This window comes from Alligator mississippiensis, chromosome 4 (assembly GCF_030867095.1).
Source record: "Alligator mississippiensis isolate rAllMis1 chromosome 4, rAllMis1, whole genome shotgun sequence".
In the NCBI taxonomy this organism is placed as follows: Eukaryota; Metazoa; Chordata; order Crocodylia; family Alligatoridae; genus Alligator; species Alligator mississippiensis.
The window spans coordinates 95,552,096-95,575,813 of NC_081827.1; the positions used below are offsets into that span (position 1 = coordinate 95,552,096).

Consider the following 23,718-nt stretch of genomic DNA (forward strand, 5'->3'; position numbering starts at 1 on the left):
CCGGCTGGCTCAGCCCCCTGGTCCCGCACCACCACCGGGAGCCCTCACCTCCGGCCCACCGGGGTCCGTCGGCCAGGTCTAGGGCAAGGGACCCGGACGGGAAAACAATAGCAGCTCTCCAGCTCGGAAGGCGATTGCCATTCTCTCTCTCAGGGGCGCTCTCCTTCCCCACAAGAACCCAACCGGATTATTGGGCGGCAGTTAGCTCTGCGAACCAGCCCTGTGAGCTCGGGGCACCAGCTGCTGGTCTTTTGCAACAAACAGCTCTGTTCAGGTCATGGGTCTGAAAAGACAGGAAGCAAAAGCCCTCCACCTCCATTCGACTTCCCCCTGGGGCCAGGGAAAGTGAGGCAGGGCTCAACATGAAGAGAGGAGGCACACCCCCAGCCACACACAACGCGAAGGGTGCTACGGGCTGCTCAGGACTGGGCTGGCCCTGTTGAGGATGCAGCCTGGGGCATTTCTCCCGTCAGGCACAATACTCGTGGGCACCAGTGGACCGCCGTGCTGGAGTGATGCACAGTCCTACTCCGTGGTCCCAGATCCTGAAAACATATTGCCTGGAGGCAGAACCCGCTGTCAAAGGCTGCTGTCAGAGGCTCAGAAGAGGGGCGCGGGCAGAAGAAAGGAAGGGGCGCCCTTCCACCTGGGCTCTGCAGGTATCTGTGGCCGGCGGTTGCATGGCCACCAGGAAGAGCGCTGGCTCGGGTTTTGGCCTGCGTGGGGAGCCTGCGGGAAGGCGTGGGCTGGGAGGAGGAGAAAGGAAGCACTGCTCCTCACTGTGCGAGGTGCTGGCTTCCTGTCAGAGAGGCAAGAGGGTGTCGGGGCAGAAGGGCAGCCTGCCAGCCCCAGCAGAGTGGCGCAGCGGGAGCGTGCTGGGCCCATAACCCAGAGGTCGATGGATCGAAACCATCCTCTGCTATGTTTCCCCCCTGCTTGCCTTTTGCTTCCCCTACCTGATTCCCGCCCCTCCAAGTGGCTTTGTCCTTGACATGCCTGAGAGTGGGGCTCTCCGGCCTCCTTCCCCAAAGGCGGTGGGGAGCGTGCTCACGGAACTTTGCAAGGGAAGGCCGGTGGGCTCTCCTCCAGTGACAGTCCTGCCGAGGGAGTGGGGGCGGGGCAGCTGCGGCAGCCCCGGGGCAGCTGTGGCCTCGGAGGAAAGGGAGGAGAAGGTGCTCAGAAGCAGAGAAGAGCCCGCCAGGAATGGGACCGAGTGACCTGGGCACCAGGCACCACAGCGCAAGCAAAGGAAGCCAACGCGGTTGCCAGGCCGTGAAGGCATCTTCCTCCCCCCTGCCTCCTAGTTTGGGGACCAAAGAAAGAAGGGGTTGAGCACCTGTGTCTGTGTTGGAGGCGGGAGGGAGAGGGAAGGATCGCAGGAGGATTTGGGGGACTGGGTCTAGGAGGAGCCCGAGAACGTGGCGGCCGCTACTCAGGAAAGGCCAGCAGAGCAGGGAGGCTGGCTGCAAAGGAAGGGCCTGGGAGAAGGCGGCCTGCCAAGAGCTGTGACCGCAGCCCCGAGGGGTCCTCCTACCTGGGCAAGACATCCGGGAATACAGCTTCAGCCCCCAAACCTGGAGCGTGGGGGCTGAGGAGGTGGCAACGTGGGCTTTGGGGCCCAGGCTGCCAAAGAGGCTGGAGCCAGAACCTGGCCCTCAGCCCGGTGGGGCCCCACGCCCTGCGGCGCGCTGGCCAGCCCGCCTTCTCCTGACGGGGCCGGGGAGGTGGGGGCGGCTCGCTCTCAGCACGGGCCCTTGAGTTGCAATGCGTTTCCGGCCCTTGCTCGCCATGGGCCGAGAGGGCATTTGGCCAAAAATGGAGGGAGCGGAGAGAGCGAATCGGTCTCGTGACCTCAAACGCCAGAGGCTTGCATGGGGTTGACCTGGTGCCTGAAAGGTCCCATACGAATGCATGGGGTTGACATTGTGCCTGGAAGTCCCCACTGGCTTGCATGGGGTTGACCTGGTGCCTGGAAGACCCCATAGGAATGCACAGGGTTGACTGTCTGCCTACAAGTCCCCATAGACTTGCATGGGGTTGAGCTGGTGCCCGAAAGGCCCCATAACAATGTCTGGGGATGACATTCTGCCTGGAAGTCCCCATAAGCTTACACGGGCTTGACCGAGAGCCTCAAGGTCCCCTTAGGCTTGCATGAGGTTGGCCTGGGGGCTCAAGGTCCCCATAGCAATGTATGGGGTTGACATATTGCTGGCAAGTCCCCATAGCAGTGAATGGGGTAGACCTGGTGCCTGAAAGTCCCCTTAGGAACACATGGGGTTGACATTCTGCCTGAAAGTCCCCATTGGCTTCCATGGGGTTGACCTGGTGCCTCAAAGTCCCCTTAGGAATACATGGGGTTGACATTCCGCCTGCAAGTCCCCATAGGAGTGATTGGGGTTGATCTGGTGCCTGGAAGTCACCTTTGGAATACAGGGGGGTGACATTCTGCCTGAAACTCCCCTTTGGCTTCCATGGGGTTGACCTGGTGCCTGAAAGACCCCTTAGGAATACACGGGGTTGACATTGTGCCTGAAAGTCCCCTTTGGCTTCCATGGGGTTGACCTGGTGCCTCAAAGTCCCCTTAGGAATACATGGGGTTGACATTCTGCCTGCAAGTCCCCATAGGAGTGATTGGGGTTGACCTGGTGCCTGGAAGTCAGCTTTGGAATACATGGGGATGACATTCTGCCTGTAACTCCCCTTTGGCTTCCATGGGGTTGACCTGGTGCCTGAAAGACCCCTTAGGAATACATGGGGTTGACACTGTGCCTGAAAGTCCCCTTTGGCTTCCATGGGGTTGACCTGGTGCCTCAAAGTCCCTTTAGGAATACATGGGGTTGACCTTGTGCCTGAAAGTCCCCTTTGGCTTCCATAAGGTTGACCTGGTGCCACAAATTCCTACCGCCCAGGATTTCCCTGCCAAGCAAATACAGAGGGTGCGGTCGGGCAACAATAAACACAGCACCCGCACAACCACCCGGGGCTTAAGCCTCCAAAAACTGGCCCTCCCACCCAGGCTCCGTCTTTCCGTGCCCCCGCCGCCACCGCCCTGCTTCCCTACTTCCGCCTGCCCAACATTTGCTCCAGGTCCCGGCCTGCTACCCACCTTCCTCTCCCCAGCCATCCTAGTTTCTAGAGGCCCCTACTCCCAGGCTTTTCACATCTGCTCCGCCTCCTTCGAGGCGACCGCCATTTCCCTCCTTGCCGTATCACACTGCTCCTCTTGGTCCTGCCTCCTGCAGGCACCCAGGTCGCCCTGGTCCTGCTCACCACTGTGTATGGGGCAGTCGCGAAGCTGGTCTCTTGGGACCAGGGCAAGAAGGGCTGGAGCAGCCCCCCCAACTTGGGGGCAAGGGCTCCAGAAAGCAGGGGCAGAATGAGCAGAGTCGAGGCTTCAGCAGCCTAAGGGGGACCTTTGGGCAGAGCGCGAGCTGCGAGGGAACAAGGCCGTAGCAAGGGGAGCTTCGGGAGGCCCAAGTGCCACCTGCACGCTGCAAAATCTGTGGTAGCGGTGGGATTCGAACCCACGCCCCCGCAGGAACTGGAGCCTTAATCCAGCGCCTTGGACCGCTCGGCCACGCTCCCCCAGGCTGGGCCACTTTCTCTGCGGGGCGCCCAAGCACCTGCTTCGGCCTGGCTGCTTTTCCTCCGCCACCTCCCGCACCTGACACCGCACCAGCCCAGCAGAAAAGAAGCAGGGACTGGGGCTGCCACTAGTGACCGGGCTGGGCATGGCCCTCAGCGTTCATGGTGTGCGCTACCTTGGGCAAAGCCGGCCCAGGAAGAGCATCGCCAGCGCCACCCGCGCGGACACACCAGGCGCCTGCCTCCTGGCCAGCACCGGGAAGAAAAGGCAGCGGGGGGCCAAGCTTAGGCGACTGGAGCCTGCCCCGGGTGGCAGGCAAGGCGCCTGGCTCAGGCAGCAAGAGGCAAGCCTGCCTTCTCTGAGGCTCGAACTCAGGACCTCCAGATTATGAGACTGACGCGCTGCCGGCTGCGCTAAGAAGGCCCGGCTGGCTCAGCCCCCTGGTCCCGCACCACCACCGGGAGCCCTCACCTCCGGCCCACCGGGGTCCGTCGGCCAGGTCTAGGGCAAGGGACCCGGACGGGAAAACAATAGCAGCTCTCCAGCTCGGAAGGCGATTGCCATTCTCTCTCTCAGGGGCGCTCTCCTTCCCCACAAGAAGCCAACCGGATTATTGGGCGGCAGTTAGCTCTGCGAACCAGCCCTGTGAGCTCGGGGCACCAGCTGCTGGTCTTTTGCAACAAACAGCTCTGTTCAGGTCATGGGTCTGAAAAGACAGGAAGCAAAAGCCCTCCACCTCCATTCGACTTCCCCCTGGGGCCAGGGAAAGTGAGGCAGGGCTCAACATGAAGAGAGGAGGCACACCCCCAGCCACACACAACGCGAAGGGTGCTACGGGCTGCTCAGGACTGGGCTGGCCCTGTTGAGGATGCAGCCTGGGGCATTTCTCCCGTCAGGCACAATACTCGTGGGCACCAGTGGACCGCCGTGCTGGAGTGATGCACAGTCCTACTCCGTGGTCCCAGATCCTGAAAACATATTGCCTGGAGGCAGAACCCGCTGTCAAAGGCTGCTGTCAGAGGCTCAGAAGAGGGGCGCGGGCAGAAGAAAGGAAGGGGCGCCCTTCCACCTGGGCTCTGCAGGTATCTGTGGCCGGCGGTTGCATGGCCACCAGGAAGAGCGCTGGCTCGGGTTTTGGCCTGCGTGGGGAGCCTGCGGGAAGGCGTGGGCTGGGAGGAGGAGAAAGGAAGCACTGCTCCTCACTGTGCGAGGTGCTGGCTTCCTGTCAGAGAGGCAAGAGGGTGTCGGGGCAGAAGGGCAGCCTGCCAGCCCCAGCAGAGTGGCGCAGCGGGAGCGTGCTGGGCCCATAACCCAGAGGTCGATGGATCGAAACCATCCTCTGCTATGTTTCCCCCCTGCTTGCCTTTTGCTTCCCCTACCTGATTCCCGCCCCTCCAAGTGGCTTTGTCCTTGACATGCCTGAGAGTGGGGCTCTCCGGCCTCCTTCCCCAAAGGCGGTGGGGAGCGTGCTCACGGAACTTTGCAAGGGAAGGCCGGTGGGCTCTCCTCCAGTGACAGTCCTGCCGAGGGAGTGGGGGCGGGGCAGCTGCGGCAGCCCCGGGGCAGCTGTGGCCTCGGAGGGAAGGGAGGAGAAGGTGCTCAGAAGCAGAGAAGAGCCCGCCAGGAATGGGACCGAGTGACCTGGGCACCAGGCACCACAGCGCAAGCAAAGGAAGCCAACGCGGTTGCCAGGCCGTGAAGGCATCTTCCTCCCCCCTGCCTCCTAGTTTGGGGACCAAAGAAAGAAGGGGTTGAGCACCTGTGTCTGTGTTGGAGGCGGGAGGGAGAGGGAAGGATCGCAGGAGGATTTGGGCGACTGGGTCTAGGAGGAGCCCGAGAACGTGGCGGCCGCTACTCAGGAAAGGCCAGCAGAGCAGGGAGGCTGGCTGCAAAGGAAGGGCCTGGGAGAAGGCGGCCTGCCAAGAGCTGTGACCGCAGCCCCGAGGGGTCCTCCTACCTGGGCAAGACATCCGGGAATACAGCTTCAGCCCCCAAACCTGGAGCGTGGGGGCTGAGGAGGTGGCAACGTGGGCTTTGGGGCCCAGGCTGCCAAAGAGGCTGGAGCCAGAACCTGGCCCTCAGCCCGGTGGGGCCCCACGCCCTGCGGCGCGCTGGCCAGCCCGCCTTCTCCTGACGGGGCCGGGGAGGTGGGGGCGGCTCGCTCTCAGCACGGGCCCTTGACTTGCAATGCGTTTCCGGCCCTTGCTCGCCATGGGCCGAGAGGGCATTTGGCCAAAAATGGAGGGAGCGGAGAGAGCGAATCGGTCTCGTGACCTCAATCGCCAGAGGCTTGCATGGGGTTGACCTGGTGCCTGAAAGGTCCCATACGAATGCATGGGGTTGACATTGTGCCTGGAAGTCCCCGCTGGCTTGCATGGGGTTGACCTGGTGCCTGGAAGACCCCATAGGAATGCACAGGGTTGACTGTCTGCCTACAAGTCCCCATAGACTTGCATGGGGTTGAGCTGGTGCCCGAAAGGCCCCATAACAATGTCTGGGGATGACATTCTGCCTGGAAGTCCCCATAAGCTTACACGGGCTTGACCGAGAGCCTCAAGGTCCCCTTAGGCTTGCATGAGGTTGGCCTGGGGGCTCAAGGTCCCCATAGCAATGTATGGGGTTGACATATTGCTGGCAAGTCCCCATAGCAGTGAATGGGGTAGACCTGGTGCCTGAAAGTCCCCTTAGGAACACATGGGGTTGACATTCTGCCTGAAAGTCCCCATTGGCTTCCATGGGGTTGACCTGGTGCCTCAAAGTCCCCTTAGGAATACATGGGGTTGACATTCTGCCTGCAAGTCCCCTTAGGAGTGATTGGGGTTGATCTGGTGCCTGGAAGTCACCTTTGGAATACAGGGGGGTGACATTCTGCCTGAAACTCCCCTTTGGCTTCCATGGGGTTGACCTGGTGCCTGAAAGACCCCTTAGGAATACACGGGGTTGACATTGTGCCTGAAAGTCCCCTTTGGCTTCCATGGGGTTGACCTGGTGCCTCAAAGTCCGCTTAGGAATACACGGGGTTGACATTGTGCCTGCAAGTCCCCATTGGCTTGCATGGGGCTGACCTGGTGCCTCAAAGTCCCCTTAGGAATACATGGGGTTGACATTCTGCCTGAAAGTCCCCATTGGCTTCCATGGGGTTGACCTGGTGCCTGAAAGTCCCCTTAGGAATGCAAGGGGTTGACATTGGGACTGAAAGTGCCCTTTGGCTTCCATGGGGTTGACCTGGTGCCTCAAAGTCCGCTTAGGAATACACGGGGTTGACATCCTGCCTGCAAGTCCCCATTGGCTACCATGGGGTTGACCTGGTGCCTCCAAGTCCCCTTAGGAATACATGGGGTTGACATTCTGCCTGAAAGTCCCCATTGGCTTCCATGGGGTTGACCTGGTGCCTGGACGTCCCCTTAGGAATACATGGGGTTGACATTGTGACTCAAAGTCCCCTTTGGCTTCCATGGGGCTGACCTGGTGCCTCAAAGTCCCCTTAGGAATACATGGGGTTGACATTCTGCCTGCAAGTCCCCATTGGCTACCATGGGGTTGACATGGTGCCTCAAAGTCCCCTTAGGAATACACGGGGTTAACATTCTGCCTGTAAATCCCCATAGGAGTGATTGGGGTTGATCTGGTGCCTGGAAGTCACCTTTGGAATACATGGGGGTGACATTCTGCCTGAAACTCCCCTTTGGCTTCCATGGGGTTGACCTGGTGCCTCAAAGTCCCCTTAGGAATACATGGGGTTGACATTCTGCCTGCAAGTCCCCATAGGAGTGATTGGGGTTGACCTGGTGCCTGGAAGTCAGCTTTGGAATACATGGGGATGACATTCTGCCTGTAACTCCCCTTTGGCTTCCATGGGGTTGACCTGGTGCCTGAAAGACCCCTTAGGAATACATGGGGTTGACACTGTGCCTGAAAGTCCCCTTTGGCTTCCATGGGGTTGACCTGGTGCCTCAAAGTCCCTTTAGGAATACATGGGGTTGACCTTGTGCCTGAAAGTCCCCTTTGGCTTCCATAAGGTTGACCTGGTGCCACAAATTCCTACCGCCCAGGATTTCCCTGCCAAGCAAATACAGAGGGTGCGGTCGGGCAACAATAAACACAGCACCCGCACAACCACCCGGGGCTTAAGCCTCCAAAAACTGGCCCTCCCACCCAGGCTCCGTCTTTCCGTGCCCCCGCCGCCACCGCCCTGCTTCCCTACTTCCGCCTGCCCAACATTTGCTCCAGGTCCCGGCCTGCTACCCACCTTCCTCTCCCCAGCCATCCTAGTATCTAGAGGCCCCTACTCCCAGGCTTTTCACATCTGCTCCGCCTCCTTCGAGGCGACCGCCATTTCCCTCCTTGCCGTATCACACTGCTCCTCTTGGTCCTGCCTCCTGCAGGCACCCAGGTCGCCCTGGTCCTGCTCACCACTGTGTATGGGGCAGTCGCGAAGCTGGTCTCTTGGGACCAGGGCAAGAAGGGCTGGAGCAGCCCCCCCAACTTGGGGGCAAGGGCTCCAGAAAGCAGGGGCAGAATGAGCAGAGTCGAGGCTTCAGCAGCCTAAGGGGGACCTTTGGGCAGAGCGCGAGCTGCGAGGGAACAAGGCCGTAGCAAGGGGAGCTTCGGGAGGCCCAAGTGCCACCTGCACGCTGCAAAATCTGTGGTAGCGGTGGGATTCGAACCCACGCCCCCGCAGGAACTGGAGCCTTAATCCAGCGCCTTGGACCGCTCGGCCACGCTCCCCCAGGCTGGGCCACTTTCTCTGCGGGGCGCCCAAGCACCTGCTTCGGCCTGGCTGCTTTTCCTCCGCCACCTCCCGCACCTGACACCGCACCAGCCCAGCAGAAAAGAAGCAGGGACTGGGGCTGCCACTAGTGACCGGGCTGGGCATGGCCCTCAGCGTTCATGGTGTGCGCTACCTTGGGCAAAGCCGGCCCAGGAAGAGCATCGCCAGCGCCACCCGCGCGGACACACCAGGCGCCTGCCTCCTGGCCAGCACCGGGAAGAAAAGGCAGCGGGGGGCCAAGCTTAGGCGACTGGAGCCTGCCCCGGGTGGCAGGCAAGGCGCCTGGCTCAGGCAGCAAGAGGCAAGCCTGCCTTCTCTGAGGCTCAAACTCAGGACCTCCAGATTATGAGACTGACGCGCTGCCGGCTGCGCTAAGAAGGCCCGGCTGGCTCAGCCCCCTGGTCCCGCACCACCACCGGGAGCCCTCACCTCCGGCCCACCGGGGTCCGTCGGCCAGGTCTAGGGCAAGGGACCCGGACGGGAAAACAATAGCAGCTCTCCAGCTCGGAAGGCGATTGCCATTCTCTCTCTCAGGGGCGCTCTCCTTCCCCACAAGAAGCCAACCGGATTATTGGGCGGCAGTTAGCTCTGCGAACCAGCCCTGTGAGCTCGGGGCACCAGCTGCTGGTCTTTTGCAACAAACAGCTCTGTTCAGGTCATGGGTCTGAAAAGACAGGAAGCAAAAGCCCTCCACCTCCATTCGACTTCCCCCTGGGGCCAGGGAAAGTGAGGCAGGGCTCAACATGAAGAGAGGAGGCACACCCCCAGCCACACACAACGCGAAGGGTGCTACGGGCTGCTCAGGACTGGGCTGGCCCTGTTGAGGATGCAGCCTGGGGCATTTCTCCCGTCAGGCACAATACTCGTGGGCACCAGTGGACCGCCGTGCTGGAGTGATGCACAGTCCTACTCCGTGGTCCCAGATCCTGAAAACATATTGCCTGGAGGCAGAACCCGCTGTCAAAGGCTGCTGTCAGAGGCTCAGAAGAGGGGCGCGGGCAGAAGAAAGGAAGGGGCGCCCTTCCACCTGGGCTCTGCAGGTATCTGTGGCCGGCGGTTGCATGGCCACCAGGAAGAGCGCTGGCTCGGGTTTTGGCCTGCGTGGGGAGCCTGCGGGAAGGCGTGGGCTGGGAGGAGGAGAAAGGAAGCACTGCTCCTCACTGTGCGAGGTGCTGGCTTCCTGTCAGAGAGGCAAGAGGGTGTCGGGGCAGAAGGGCAGCCTGCCAGCCCCAGCAGAGTGGCGCAGCGGGAGCGTGCTGGGCCCATAACCCAGAGGTCGATGGATCGAAACCATCCTCTGCTATGTTTCCCCCCTGCTTGCCTTTTGCTTCCCCTACCTGATTCCCGCCCCTCCAAGTGGCTTTGTCCTTGACATGCCTGAGAGTGGGGCTCTCCGGCCTCCTTCCCCAAAGGCGGTGGGGAGCGTGCTCACGGAACTTTGCAAGGGAAGGCCGGTGGGCTCTCCTCCAGTGACAGTCCTGCCGAGGGAGTGGGGGCGGGGCAGCTGCGGCAGCCCCGGGGCAGCTGTGGCCTCGGAGGGAAGGGAGGAGAAGGTGCTCAGAAGCAGAGAAGAGCCCGCCAGGAATGGGACCGAGTGACCTGGGCACCAGGCACCACAGCGCAAGCAAAGGAAGCCAACGCGGTTGCCAGGCCGTGAAGGCATCTTCCTCCCCCCTGCCTCCTAGTTTGGGGACCAAAGAAAGAAGGGGTTGAGCACCTGTGTCTGTGTTGGAGGCGGGAGGGAGAGGGAAGGATCGCAGGAGGATTTGGGCGACTGGGTCTAGGAGGAGCCCGAGAACGTGGCGGCCGCTACTCAGGAAAGGCCAGCAGAGCAGGGAGGCTGGCTGCAAAGGAAGGGCCTGGGAGAAGGCGGCCTGCCAAGAGCTGTGACCGCAGCCCCGAGGGGTCCTCCTACCTGGGCAAGACATCCGGGAATACAGCTTCAGCCCCCAAACCTGGAGCGTGGGGGCTGAGGAGGTGGCAACGTGGGCTTTGGGGCCCAGGCTGCCAAAGAGGCTGGAGCCAGAACCTGGCCCTCAGCCCGGTGGGGCCCCACGCCCTGCGGCGCGCTGGCCAGCCCGCCTTCTCCTGACGGGGCCGGGGAGGTGGGGGCGGCTCGCTCTCAGCACGGGCCCTTGACTTGCAATGCGTTTCCGGCCCTTGCTCGCCATGGGCCGAGAGGGCATTTGGCCAAAAATGGAGGGAGCGGAGAGAGCGAATCGGTCTCGTGACCTCAATCGCCAGAGGCTTGCATGGGGTTGACCTGGTGCCTGAAAGGTCCCATACGAATGCATGGGGTTGACATTGTGCCTGGAAGTCCCCGCTGGCTTGCATGGGGTTGACCTGGTGCCTGGAAGACCCCATAGGAATGCACAGGGTTGACTGTCTGCCTACAAGTCCCCATAGACTTGCATGGGGTTGAGCTGGTGCCCGAAAGGCCCCATAACAATGTCTGGGGATGACATTCTGCCTGGAAGTCCCCATAAGCTTACACGGGCTTGACCGAGAGCCTCAAGGTCCCCTTAGGCTTGCATGAGGTTGGCCTGGGGGCTCAAGGTCCCCATAGCAATGTATGGGGTTGACATATTGCTGGCAAGTCCCCATAGCAGTGAATGGGGTAGACCTGGTGCCTGAAAGTCCCCTTAGGAACACATGGGGTTGACATTCTGCCTGAAAGTCCCCATTGGCTTCCATGGGGTTGACCTGGTGCCTCAAAGTCCCCTTAGGAATACATGGGGTTGACATTCTGCCTGCAAGTCCCCATAGGAGTGATTGGGGTTGACCTGGTGCCTGGAAGTCAGCTTTGGAATACATGGGGATGACATTCTGCCTGTAACTCCCCTTTGGCTTCCATGGGGTTGACCTGGTGCCTGAAAGACCCCTTAGGAATACATGGGGTTGACACTGTGCCTGAAAGTCCCCTTTGGCTTCCATGGGGTTGACCTGGTGCCTCAAAGTCCCTTTAGGAATACATGGGGTTGACCTTGTGCCTGAAAGTCCCCTTTGGCTTCCATAAGGTTGACCTGGTGCCACAAATTCCTACCGCCCAGGATTTCCCTGCCAAGCAAATACAGAGGGTGCGGTCGGGCAACAATAAACACAGCACCCGCACAACCACCCGGGGCTTAAGCCTCCAAAAACTGGCCCTCCCACCCAGGCTCCGTCTTTCCGTGCCCCCGCCGCCACCGCCCTGCTTCCCTACTTCCGCCTGCCCAACATTTGCTCCAGGTCCCGGCCTGCTACCCACCTTCCTCTCCCCAGCCATCCTAGTATCTAGAGGCCCCTACTCCCAGGCTTTTCACATCTGCTCCGCCTCCTTCGAGGCGACCGCCATTTCCCTCCTTGCCGTATCACACTGCTCCTCTTGGTCCTGCCTCCTGCAGGCACCCAGGTCGCCCTGGTCCTGCTCACCACTGTGTATGGGGCAGTCGCGAAGCTGGTCTCTTGGGACCAGGGGCAAGAAGGGCTGGAGCAGCCCCCCCAACTTGGGGGCAAGGGCTCCAGAAAGCAGGGGCAGAATGAGCAGAGTCGAGGCTTCAGCAGCCTAAGGGGGACCTTTGGGCAGAGCGCGAGCTGCGAGGGAACAAGGCCGTAGCAAGGGGAGCTTCGGGAGGCCCAAGTGCCACCTGCACGCTGCAAAATCTGTGGTAGCGGTGGGATTCGAACCCACGCCCCCGCAGAGACTGGAGCCTTAATCCAGCGCCTTGGACCGCTCGGCCACGCTCCCCCAGGCTGGGCCACTTTCTCTGCGGGGCGCCCAAGCACCTGCTTCGGCCTGGCTGCTTTTCCTCCGCCACCTCCCGCACCTGACACCGCACCAGCCCAGCAGAAAAGAAGCAGGGACTGGGGCTGCCACTAGTGACCGGGCTGGGCATGGCCCTCAGCGTTCATGGTGTGCGCTACCTTGGGCAAAGCCGGCCCAGGAAGAGCATCGCCAGCGCCACCCGCGCGGACACACCAGGCGCCTGCCTCCTGGCCAGCACCGGGAAGAAAAGGCAGCGGGGGGCCAAGCTTAGGCGACTGGAGCCTGCCCCGGGTGGCAGGCAAGGCGCCTGGCTCAGGCAGCAAGAGGCAAGCCTGCCTTCTCTGAGGCTCGAACTCAGGACCTCCAGATTATGAGACTGACGCGCTGCCGGCTGCGCTAAGAAGGCCCGGCTGGCTCAGCCCCCTGGTCCCGCACCACCACCGGGAGCCCTCACCTCCGGCCCACCGGGGTCCGTCGGCCAGGTCTAGGGCAAGGGACCCGGACGGGAAAACAATAGCAGCTCTCCAGCTCGGAAGGCGATTGCCATTCTCTCTCTCAGGGGCGCTCTCCTTCCCCACAAGAAGCCAACCGGATTATTGGGCGGCAGTTAGCTCTGCGAACCAGCCCTGTGAGCTCGGGGCACCAGCTGCTGGTCTTTTGCAACAAACAGCTCTGTTCAGGTCATGGGTCTGAAAAGACAGGAAGCAAAAGCCCTCCACCTCCATTCGACTTCCCCCTGGGGCCAGGGAAAGTGAGGCAGGGCTCAACATGAAGAGAGGAGGCACACCCCCAGCCACACACAACGCGAAGGGTGCTACGGGCTGCTCAGGACTGGGCTGGCCCTGTTGAGGATGCAGCCTGGGGCATTTCTCCCGTCAGGCACAATACTCGTGGGCACCAGTGGACCGCCGTGCTGGAGTGATGCACAGTCCTACTCCGTGGTCCCAGATCCTGAAAACATATTGCCTGGAGGCAGAACCCGCTGTCAAAGGCTGCTGTCAGAGGCTCAGAAGAGGGGCGCGGGCAGAAGAAAGGAAGGGGCGCCCTTCCACCTGGGCTCTGCAGGTATCTGTGGCGGGCGGTTGCATGGCCACCAGGAAGAGCGCTGGCTCGGGTTTTGGCCTGCGTGGGGAGCCTGCGGGAAGGCGTGGGCTGGGAGGAGGAGAAAGGAAGCACTGCTCCTCACTGTGCGAGGTGCTGGCTTCCTGTCAGAGAGGCAAGAGGGTGTCGGGGCAGAAGGGCAGCCTGCCAGCCCCAGCAGAGTGGCGCAGCGGGAGCGTGCTGGGCCCATAACCCAGAGGTCGATGGATCGAAACCATCCTCTGCTATGTTTCCCCCCTGCTTGCCTTTTGCTTCCCCTACCTGATTCCCGCCCCTCCAAGTGGCTTTGTCCTTGACATGCCTGAGAGTGGGGCTCTCCGGCCTCCTTCCCCAAAGGCGGTGGGGAGCGTGCTCACGGAACTTTGCAAGGGAAGGCCGGTGGGCTCTCCTCCAGTGACAGTCCTGCCGAGGGAGTGGGGGCGGGGCAGCTGCGGCAGCCCCGGGGCAGCTGTGGCCTCGGAGGGAAGGGAGGAGAAGGTGCTCAGAAGCAGAGAAGAGCCCGCCAGGAATGGGACCGAGTGACCTGGGCACCAGGCACCACAGCGCAAGCAAAGGAAGCCAACGCGGTTGCCAGGCCGTGAAGGCATCTTCCTCCCCCCTGCCTCCTAGTTTGGGGACCAAAGAAAGAAGGGGTTGAGCACCTGTGTCTGTGTTGGAGGCGGGAGGGAGAGGGAAGGATCGCAGGAGGATTTGGGCGACTGGGTCTAGGAGGAGCCCGAGAACGTGGCGGCCGCTACTCAGGAAAGGCCAGCAGAGCAGGGAGGCTGGCTGCAAAGGAAGGGCCTGGGAGAAGGCGGCCTGCCAAGAGCTGTGACCGCAGCCCCGAGGGGTCCTCCTACCTGGGCAAGACATCCGGGAATACAGCTTCAGCCCCCAAACCTGGAGCATGGGGGCTGAGGAGGTGGCAACGTGGGCTTTGGGGCCCAGGCTGCCAAAGAGGCTGGAGCCAGAACCTGGCCCTCAGCCCGGTGGGGCCCCACGCCCTGCGGCGCGCTGGCCAGCCCGCCTTCTCCTGACGGGGCCGGGGAGGTGGGGGCGGCTCGCTCTCAGCACGGGCCCTTGACTTGCAATGCGTTTCCGGCCCTTGCTCGCCATGGGCCGAGAGGGCATTTGGCCAAAAATGGAGGGAGCGGAGAGAGCGAATCGGTCTCGTGACCTCAATCGCCAGAGGCTTGCATGGGGTTGACCTGGTGCCTGAAAGGTCCCATACGAATGCATGGGGTTGACATTGTGCCTGGAAGTCCCCGCTGGCTTGCATGGGGTTGACCTGGTGCCTGGAAGACCCCATAGGAATGCACAGGGTTGACTGTCTGCCTACAAGTCCCCATAGACTTGCATGGGGTTGAGCTGGTGCCCGAAAGGCCCCATAACAATGTCTGGGGATGACATTCTGCCTGGAAGTCCCCATAAGCTTACACGGGCTTGACCGAGAGCCTCAAGGTCCCCTTAGGCTTGCATGAGGTTGGCCTGGGGGCTCAAGGTCCCCATAGCAATGTATGGGGTTGACATATTGCTGGCAAGTCCCCATAGCAGTGAATGGGGTAGACCTGGTGCCTGAAAGTCCCCTTAGGAACACATGGGGTTGACATTCTGCCTGAAAGTCCCCATTGGCTTCCATGGGGTTGACCTGGTGCCTCAAAGTCCCCTTAGGAATACATGGGGTTGACATTCTGCCTGCAAGTCCCCATAGGAGTGATTGGGGTTGACCTGGTGCCTGGAAGTCAGCTTTGGAATACATGGGGATGACATTCTGCCTGTAACTCCCCTTTGGCTTCCATGGGGTTGACCTGGTGCCTGAAAGACCCCTTAGGAATACATGGGGTTGACACTGTGCCTGAAAGTCCCCTTTGGCTTCCATGGGGTTGACCTGGTGCCTCAAAGTCCCTTTAGGAATACATGGGGTTGACCTTGTGCCTGAAAGTCCCCTTTGGCTTCCATAAGGTTGACCTGGTGCCACAAATTCCTACCGCCCAGGATTTCCCTGCCAAGCAAATACAGAGGGTGCGGTCGGGCAACAATAAACACAGCACCCGCACAACCACCCGGGGCTTAAGCCTCCAAAAACTGGCCCTCCCACCCAGGCTCCGTCTTTCCGTGCCCCCGCCGCCACCGCCCTGCTTCCCTACTTCCGCCTGCCCAACATTTGCTCCAGGTCCCGGCCTGCTACCCACCTTCCTCTCCCCAGCCATCCTAGTATCTAGAGGCCCCTACTCCCAGGCTTTTCACATCTGCTCCGCCTCCTTCGAGGCGACCGCCATTTCCCTCCTTGCCGTATCACACTGCTCCTCTTGGTCCTGCCTCCTGCAGGCACCCAGGTCGCCCTGGTCCTGCTCACCACTGTGTATGGGGCAGTCGCGAAGCTGGTCTCTTGGGACCAGGGGCAAGAAGGGCTGGAGCAGCCCCCCCAACTTGGGGGCAAGGGCTCCAGAAAGCAGGGGCAGAATGAGCAGAGTCGAGGCTTCAGCAGCCTAAGGGGGACCTTTGGGCAGAGCGCGAGCTGCGAGGGAACAAGGCCGTAGCAAGGGGAGCTTCGGGAGGCCCAAGTGCCACCTGCACGCTGCAAAATCTGTGGTAGCGGTGGGATTCGAACCCACGCCCCCGCAGGAACTGGAGCCTTAATCCAGCGCCTTGGACCGCTCGGCCACGCTCCCCCAGGCTGGGCCACTTTCTCTGCGGGGCGCCCAAGCACCTGCTTCGGCCTGGCTGCTTTTCCTCCGCCACCTCCCGCACCTGACACCGCACCAGCCCAGCAGAAAAGAAGCAGGGACTGGGGCTGCCACTAGTGACCGGGCTGGGCATGGCCCTCAGCGTTCATGGTGTGCGCTACCTTGGGCAAAGCCGGCCCAGGAAGAGCATCGCCAGCGCCACCCGCGCGGACACACCAGGCGCCTGCCTCCTGGCCAGCACCGGGAAGAAAAGGCAGCGGGGGGCCAAGCTTAGGCGACTGGAGCCTGCCCCGGGTGGCAGGCAAGGCGCCTGGCTCAGGCAGCAAGAGGCAAGCCTGCCTTCTCTGAGGCTCGAACTCAGGACCTCCAGATTATGAGACTGACGCGCTGCCGGCTGCGCTAAGAAGGCCCGGCTGGCTCAGCCCCCTGGTCCCGCACCACCACCGGGAGCCCTCACCTCCGGCCCACCGGGGTCCGTCGGCCAGGTCTAGGGCAAGGGACCCGGACGGGAAAACAATAGCAGCTCTCCAGCTCGGAAGGCGATTGCCATTCTCTCTCTCAGGGGCGCTCTCCTTCCCCACAAGAAGCCAACCGGATTATTGGGCGGCAGTTAGCTCTGCGAACCAGCCCTGTGAGCTCGGGGCACCAGCTGCTGGTCTTTTGCAACAAACAGCTCTGTTCAGGTCATGGGTCTGAAAAGACAGGAAGCAAAAGCCCTCCACCTCCATTCGACTTCCCCCTGGGGCCAGGGAAAGTGAGGCAGGGCTCAACATGAAGAGAGGAGGCACACCCCCAGCCACACACAACGCGAAGGGTGCTACGGGCTGCTCAGGACTGGGCTGGCCCTGTTGAGGATGCAGCCTGGGGCATTTCTCCCGTCAGGCACAATACTCGTGGGCACCAGTGGACCGCCGTGCTGGAGTGATGCACAGTCCTACTCCGTGGTCCCAGATCCTGAAAACATATTGCCTGGAGGCAGAACCCGCTGTCAAAGGCTGCTGTCAGAGGCTCAGAAGAGGGGCGCGGGCAGAAGAAAGGAAGGGGCGCCCTTCCACCTGGGCTCTGCAGGTATCTGTGGCGGGCGGTTGCATGGCCACCAGGAAGAGCGCTGGCTCGGGTTTTGGCCTGCGTGGGGAGCCTGCGGGAAGGCGTGGGCTGGGAGGAGGAGAAAGGAAGCACTGCTCCTCACTGTGCGAGGTGCTGGCTTCCTGTCAGAGAGGCAAGAGGGTGTCGGGGCAGAAGGGCAGCCTGCCAGCCCCAGCAGAGTGGCGCAGCGGGAGCGTGCTGGGCCCATAACCCAGAGGTCGATGGATCGAAACCATCCTCTGCTATGTTTCCCCCCTGCTTGCCTTTTGCTTCCCCTACCTGATTCCCGCCCCTCCAAGTGGCTTTGTCCTTGACATGCCTGAGAGTGGGGCTCTCCGGCCTCCTTCCCCAAAGGCGGTGGGGAGCGTGCTCACGGAACTTTGCAAGGGAAGGCCGGTGGGCTCTCCTCCAGTGACAGTCCTGCCGAGGGAGTGGGGGCGGGGCAGCTGCGGCAGCCCCGGGGCAGCTGTGGCCTCGGAGGGAAGGGAGGAGAAGGTGCTCAGAAGCAGAGAAGAGCCCGCCAGGAATGGGACCGAGTGACCTGGGCACCAGGCACCACAGCGCAAGCAAAGGAAGCCAACGCGGTTGCCAGGCCGTGAAGGCATCTTCCTCCCCCCTGCCTCCTAGTTTGGGGACCAAAGAAAGAAGGGGTTGAGCACCTGTGTCTGTGTTGGAGGCGGGAGGGAGAGGGAAGGATCGCAGGAGGATTTGGGCGACTGGGTCTAGGAGGAGCCCGAGAACGTGGCGGCCGCTACTCAGGAAAGGCCAGCAGAGCAGGGAGGCTGGCTGCAAAGGAAGGGCCTGGGAGAAGGCGGCCTGCCAAGAGCTGTGACCGCAGCCCCGAGGGGTCCTCCTACCTGGGCAAGACATCCGGGAATACAGCTTCAGCCCCCAAACCTGGAGCGTGGGGGCTGAGGAGGTGGCAACGTGGGCTTTGGGGCCCAGGCTGCCAAAGAGGCTGGAGCCAGAACCTGGCCCTCAGCCCGGTGGGGCCCCACGCCCTGCGGCGCGCTGGCCAGCCCGCCTTCTCCTGACGGGGCCGGGGAGGTGGGGGCGGCTCGCTCTCAGCACGGGCCCTTGACTTGCAATGCGTTTCCGGCCCTTGCTCGCCATGGGCCGAGAGGGCATTTGGCCAAAAATGGAGGGAGCGGAGAGAGCGAATCGGTCTCGTGACCTCAATCGCCAGAGGCTTGCATGGGGTTGACCTGGTGCCTGAAAGGTCCCATACGAATGCATGGGGTTGACATTGTGCCTGGAAGTCCCCGCTGGCTTGCATGGGGTTGACCTGGTGCCTGGAAGACCCCATAGGAATGCACAGGGTTGACTGTCTGCCTACAAGTCCCCATAGACTTGCATGGGGTTGAGCTGGTGCCCGAAAGGCCCCATAACAATGTCTGGGGATGACATTCTGCCTGGAAGTCCCCATAAGCTTACACGGGCTTGACCGAGAGCCTCAAGGTCCCCTTAGGCTTGCATGAGGTTGGCCTGGGGGCTCAAGGTCCCCATAGCAATGTATGGGGTTGACATATTGCTGGCAAGTCCCCATAGCAGTGAATGGGGTAGACCTGGTGCCTGAAAGTCCCCTTAGGAACACATGGGGTTGACATTCTGCCTGAAAGTCCCCATTGGCTTCCATGGGGTTGACCTGGTGCCTCAAAGTCCCCTTAGGAATACATGGGGTTGACATTCTGCCTGCAAGTCCCCATAGGAGTGATTGGGGTTGACCTGGTGCCTGGAAGTCAGCTTTGGAATACATGGGGATGACATTCTGCCTGTAACTCCCCTTTGGCTTCCATGGGGTTGACCTGGTGCCTGAAAGACCCCTTAGGAATACATGGGGTTGACACTGTGCCTGAAAGTCCCCTTTGGCTTCCATGGGGTTGACCTGGTGCCTCAAAGTCCCTTTAGGAATACATGGGGTTGACCTTGTGCCTGAAAGTCCCCTTTGGCTTCCATAAGGTTGACCTGGTGCCACAAATTCCTACCGCCCAGGATTTCCCTGCCAAGCAAATACAGAGGGTGCGGTCGGGCAACAATAAACACAGCACCCGCACAACCACCCGGGGCTTAAGCCTCCAAAAACTGGCCCTCCCACCCAGGCTCCGTCTTTCCGTGCCCCCGCCGCCACCGCCCTGCTTCCCTACTTCCGCCTGCCCAACATTTGCTCCAGGTCCCGGCCTGCTACCCACCTTCCTCTCCCCAGCCATCCTAGTATCTAGAGGCCCCTACTCCCAGGCTTTTCACATCTGCTCCGCCTCCTTCGAGGCGACCGCCATTTCCCTCCTTGCCGTATCACACTGCTCCTCTTGGTCCTGCCTCCTGCAGGCACCCAGGTCGCCCTGGTCCTGCTCACCACTGTGTATGGGGCAGTCGCGAAGCTGGTCTCTTGGGACCAGGGGCAAGAAGGGCTGGAGCAGCCCCCCCAACTTGGGGGCAAGGGCTCCAGAAAGCAGGGGCAGAATGAGCAGAGTCGAGGCTTCAGCAGCCTAAGGGGGACCTTTGGGCAGAGCGCGAGCTGCGAGGGAACAAGGCCGTAGCAAGGGGAGCTTCGGGAGGCCCAAGTGCCACCTGCACGCTGCAAAATCTGTGGTAGCGGTGGGATTCGAACCCACGCCCCCGCAGAGACTGGAGCCTTAATCCAGCGCCTTGGACCGCTCGGCCACGCTCCCCCAGGCTGGGCCACTTTCTCTGCGGGGCGCCCAAGCACCTGCTTCGGCCTGGCTGCTTTTCCTCCGCCACCTCCCGCACCTGACACCGCACCAGCCCAGCAGAAAAGAAGCAGGGACTGGGGCTGCCACTAGTGACCGGGCTGGGCATGGCCCTCAGCGTTCATGGTGTGCGCTACCTTGGGCAAAGCCGGCCCAGGAAGAGCATCGCCAGCGCCACCCGCGCGGACACACCAGGCGCCTGCCTCCTGGCCAGCACCGGGAAGAAAAGGCAGCGGGGGGCCAAGCTTAGGCGACTGGAGCCTGCCCCGGGTGGCAGGCAAGGCGCCTGGCTCAGGCAGCAGGAGGCAAGCCTGCCTTCTCTGAGGCTCGAACTCAGGACCTCCAGATTATGAGACTGACGCGCTGCCGGCTGCGCTAAGAAGGCCCGGCTGGCTCAGCCCCCTGGTCCCGCACCACCACCGGGAGCCCTCACCTCCGGCCCACCGGGGTCCGTCGGCCAGGTCTAGGGCAAGGGACCCGGACGGGAAAACAATAGCAGCTCTCCAGCTCGGAAGGCGATTGCCATTCTCTCTCTCAGGGGCGCTCTCCTTCCCCACAAGAAGCCAACCGGATTATTGGGCGGCAGTTAGCTCTGCGAACCAGCCCTGTGAGCTCGGGGCACCAGCTGCTGGTCTTTTGCAACAAACAGCTCTGTTCAGGTCATGGGTCTGAAAAGACAGGAAGCAAAAGCCCTCCACCTCCATTCGACTTCCCCCTGGGGCCAGGGAAAGTGAGGCAGGGCTCAACATGAAGAGAGGAGGCACACCCCCAGCCACACACAACGCGAAGGGTGCTACGGGCTGCTCAGGACTGGGCTGGCCCTGTTGAGGATGCAGCCTGGGGCATTTCTCCCGTCAGGCACAATACTCGTGGGCACCAGTGGACCGCCGTGCTGGAGTGATGCACAGTCCTACTCCGTGGTCCCAGATCCTGAAAACATATTGCCTGGAGGCAGAACCCGCTGTCAAAGGCTGCTGTCAGAGGCTCAGAAGAGGGGCGCGGGCAGAAGAAAGGAAGGGGCGCCCTTCCACCTGGGCTCTGCAGGTATCTGTGGCGGGCGGTTGCATGGCCACCAGGAAGAGCGCTGGCTCGGGTTTTGGCCTGCGTGGGGAGCCTGCGGGAAGGCGTGGGCTGGGAGGAGGAGAAAGGAAGCACTGCTCCTCACTGTGCGAGGTGCTGGCTTCCTGTCAGAGAGGCAAGAGGGTGTCGGGGCAGAAGGGCAGCCTGCCAGCCCCAGCAGAGTGGCGCAGCGGGAGCGTGCTGGGCCCATAACCCAGAGGTCGATGGATCGAAACCATCCTCTGCTATGTTTCCCCCCTGCTTGCCTTTTGCTTCCCCTACCTGATTCCCGCCCCTCCAAGTGGCTTTGTCCTTGACATGCCTGAGAGTGGGGCTCTCCGGCCTCCTTCCCCAAAGGCGGTGGGGAGCGTGCTCACGGAACTTTGCAAGGGAAGGCCGGTGGGCTCTCCTCCAGTGACAGTCCTGCCGAGGGAGTGGGGGCGGGGCAGCTGCGGCAGCCCCGGGGCAGCTGTGGCCTCGGAGGGAAGGGAGGAGAAGGTGCTCAGAAGCAGAGAAGAGCCCGCCAGGAATGGGACCGAGTGACCTGGGCACCAGGCACCACAGCGCAAGCAAAGGAAGCCAACGCGGTTGCCAGGCCGTGAAGGCATCTTCCTCCCCCCTGCCTCCTAGTTTGGGGACCAAAGAAAGAAGGGGTTGAGCACCTGTGTCTGTGTTGGAGGCGGGAGGGAGAGGGAAGGATCGCAGGAGGATTTGGGCGACTGGGTCTAGGAGGAGCCCGAGAACGTGGCGGCCGCTACTCAGGAAAGGCCAGCAGAGCAGGGAGGCTGGCTGCAAAGGAAGGGCCTGGGAGAAGGCGGCCTGCCAAGAGCTGTGACCGCAGCCCCGAGGGGTCCTCCTACCTGGGCAAGACATCCGGGAATACAGCTTCAGCCCCCAAACCTGGAGCGTGGGGGCTGAGGAGGTGGCAACGTGGGCTTTGGGGCCCAGGCTGCCAAAGAGGCTGGAGCCAGAACCTGGCCCTCAGCCCGGTGGGGCCCCACGCCCTGCGGCGCGCTGGCCAGCCCGCCTTCTCCTGACGGGGCCGGGGAGGTGGGGGCGGCTCGCTCTCAGCACGGGCCCTTGACTTGCAATGCGTTTCCGGCCCTTGCTCGCCATGGGCCGAGAGGGCATTTGGCCAAAAATGGAGGGAGCGGAGAGAGCGAATCGGTCTCGTGACCTCAATCGCCAGAGGCTTGCATGGGGTTGACCTGGTGCCTGAAAGGTCCCATACGAATGCATGGGGTTGACATTGTGCCTGGAAGTCCCCGCTGGCTTGCATGGGGTTGACCTGGTGCCTGGAAGACCCCATAGGAATGCACAGGGTTGACTGTCTGCCTACAAGTCCCCATAGACTTGCATGGGGTTGAGCTGGTGCCCGAAAGGCCCCATAACAATGTCTGGGGATGACATTCTGCCTGGAAGTCCCCATAAGCTTACACGGGCTTGACCGAGAGCCTCAAGGTCCCCTTAGGCTTGCATGAGGTTGGCCTGGGGGCTCAAGGTCCCCATAGCAATGTATGGGGTTGACATATTGCTGGCAAGTCCCCATAGCAGTGAATGGGGTAGACCTGGTGCCTGAAAGTCCCCTTAGGAACACATGGGGTTGACATTCTGCCTGAAAGTCCCCATTGGCTTCCATGGGGTTGACCTGGTGCCTCAAAGTCCCCTTAGGAATACATGGGGTTGACATTCTGCCTGCAAGTCCCCATAGGAGTGATTGGGGTTGACCTGGTGCCTGGAAGTCAGCTTTGGAATACATGGGGATGACATTCTGCCTGTAACTCCCCTTTGGCTTCCATGGGGTTGACCTGGTGCCTGAAAGACCCCTTAGGAATACATGGGGTTGACACTGTGCCTGAAAGTCCCCTTTGGCTTCCATGGGGTTGACCTGGTGCCTCAAAGTCCCTTTAGGAATACATGGGGTTGACCTTGTGCCTGAAAGTCCCCTTTGGCTTCCATAAGGTTGACCTGGTGCCACAAATTCCTACCGCCCAGGATTTCCCTGCCAAGCAAATACAGAGGGTGCGGTCGGGCAACAATAAACACAGCACCCGCACAACCACCCGGGGCTTAAGCCTCCAAAAACTGGCCCTCCCACCCAGGCTCCGTCTTTCCGTGCCCCCGCCGCCACCGCCCTGCTTCCCTACTTCCGCCTGCCCAACATTTGCTCCAGGTCCCGGCCTGCTACCCACCTTCCTCTCCCCAGCCATCCTAGTATCTAGAGGCCCCTACTCCCAGGCTTTTCACATCTGCTCCGCCTCCTTCGAGGCGACCGCCATTTCCCTCCTTGCCGTATCACACTGCTCCTCTTGGTCCTGCCTCCTGCAGGCACCCAGGTCGCCCTGGTCCTGCTCACCACTGTGTATGGGGCAGTCGCGAAGCTGGTCTCTTGGGACCAGGGGCAAGAAGGGCTGGAGCAGCCCCCCCAACTTGGGGGCAAGGGCTCCAGAAAGCAGGGGCAGAATGAGCAGAGTCGAGGCTTCAGCAGCCTAAGGGGGACCTTTGGGCAGAGCGCGAGCTGCGAGGGAACAAGGCCGTAGCAAGGGGAGCTTCGGGAGGCCCAAGTGCCACCTGCACGCTGCAAAATCTGTGGTAGCGGTGGGATTCGAACCCACGCCCCCGCAGAGACTGGAGCCTTAATCCAGCGCCTTGGACCGCTCGGCCACGCTCCCCCAGGCTGGGCCACTTTCTCTGCGGGGCGCCCAAGCACCTGCTTCGGCCTGGCTGCTTTTCCTCCGCCACCTCCCGCACCTGACACCGCACCAGCCCAGCAGAAAAGAAGCAGGGACTGGGGCTGCCACTAGTGACCGGGCTGGGCATGGCCCTCAGCGTTCATGGTGTGCGCTACCTTGGGCAAAGCCGGCCCAGGAAGAGCATCGCCAGCGCCACCCGCGCGGACACACCAGGCGCCTGCCTCCTGGCCAGCACCGGGAAGAAAAGGCAGCAGGGGGCCAAGCTTAGGCGACTGGAGCCTGCCCCGGGTGACAGGCAAGGCG

At 61.8% G+C, this 23,718-nt stretch overlaps 7 non-coding genes across 7 annotated transcripts; all 7 read right to left on the reverse strand.

The window, feature by feature from the left end:
* Positions 1 to 3,503: 3,503 nt before the first annotated feature.
* Positions 3,504 to 3,585, reverse strand: TRNAL-AAG (transfer RNA leucine (anticodon AAG)). Its single transcript has one exon. It is a non-coding gene; the product is annotated as a tRNA-Leu (tRNA).
* A 351-nt stretch (positions 3,586 to 3,936) lies between these two features.
* TRNAM-CAU (transfer RNA methionine (anticodon CAU)) lies at positions 3,937 to 4,009 on the reverse strand. Its single transcript has one exon. It is a non-coding gene; the product is annotated as a tRNA-Met (tRNA).
* A 4,223-nt stretch (positions 4,010 to 8,232) lies between these two features.
* On the reverse strand, positions 8,233 to 8,314 carry TRNAL-AAG (transfer RNA leucine (anticodon AAG)). The gene has a single exon. It is a non-coding gene; the product is annotated as a tRNA-Leu (tRNA).
* Positions 8,315 to 12,435: 4,121 nt separating this feature from the next.
* On the reverse strand, positions 12,436 to 12,508 carry TRNAM-CAU (transfer RNA methionine (anticodon CAU)). The gene has a single exon. It is a non-coding gene; the product is annotated as a tRNA-Met (tRNA).
* Positions 12,509 to 15,772: 3,264 nt separating this feature from the next.
* On the reverse strand, positions 15,773 to 15,854 carry TRNAL-AAG (transfer RNA leucine (anticodon AAG)). Its single transcript has one exon. It is a non-coding gene; the product is annotated as a tRNA-Leu (tRNA).
* A 351-nt stretch (positions 15,855 to 16,205) lies between these two features.
* Positions 16,206 to 16,278, reverse strand: TRNAM-CAU (transfer RNA methionine (anticodon CAU)). The gene has a single exon. It is a non-coding gene; the product is annotated as a tRNA-Met (tRNA).
* Positions 16,279 to 19,975: 3,697 nt separating this feature from the next.
* Positions 19,976 to 20,048, reverse strand: TRNAM-CAU (transfer RNA methionine (anticodon CAU)). The gene has a single exon. It is a non-coding gene; the product is annotated as a tRNA-Met (tRNA).
* Between the last annotated feature and the right edge of the window lie 3,670 nt (positions 20,049 to 23,718).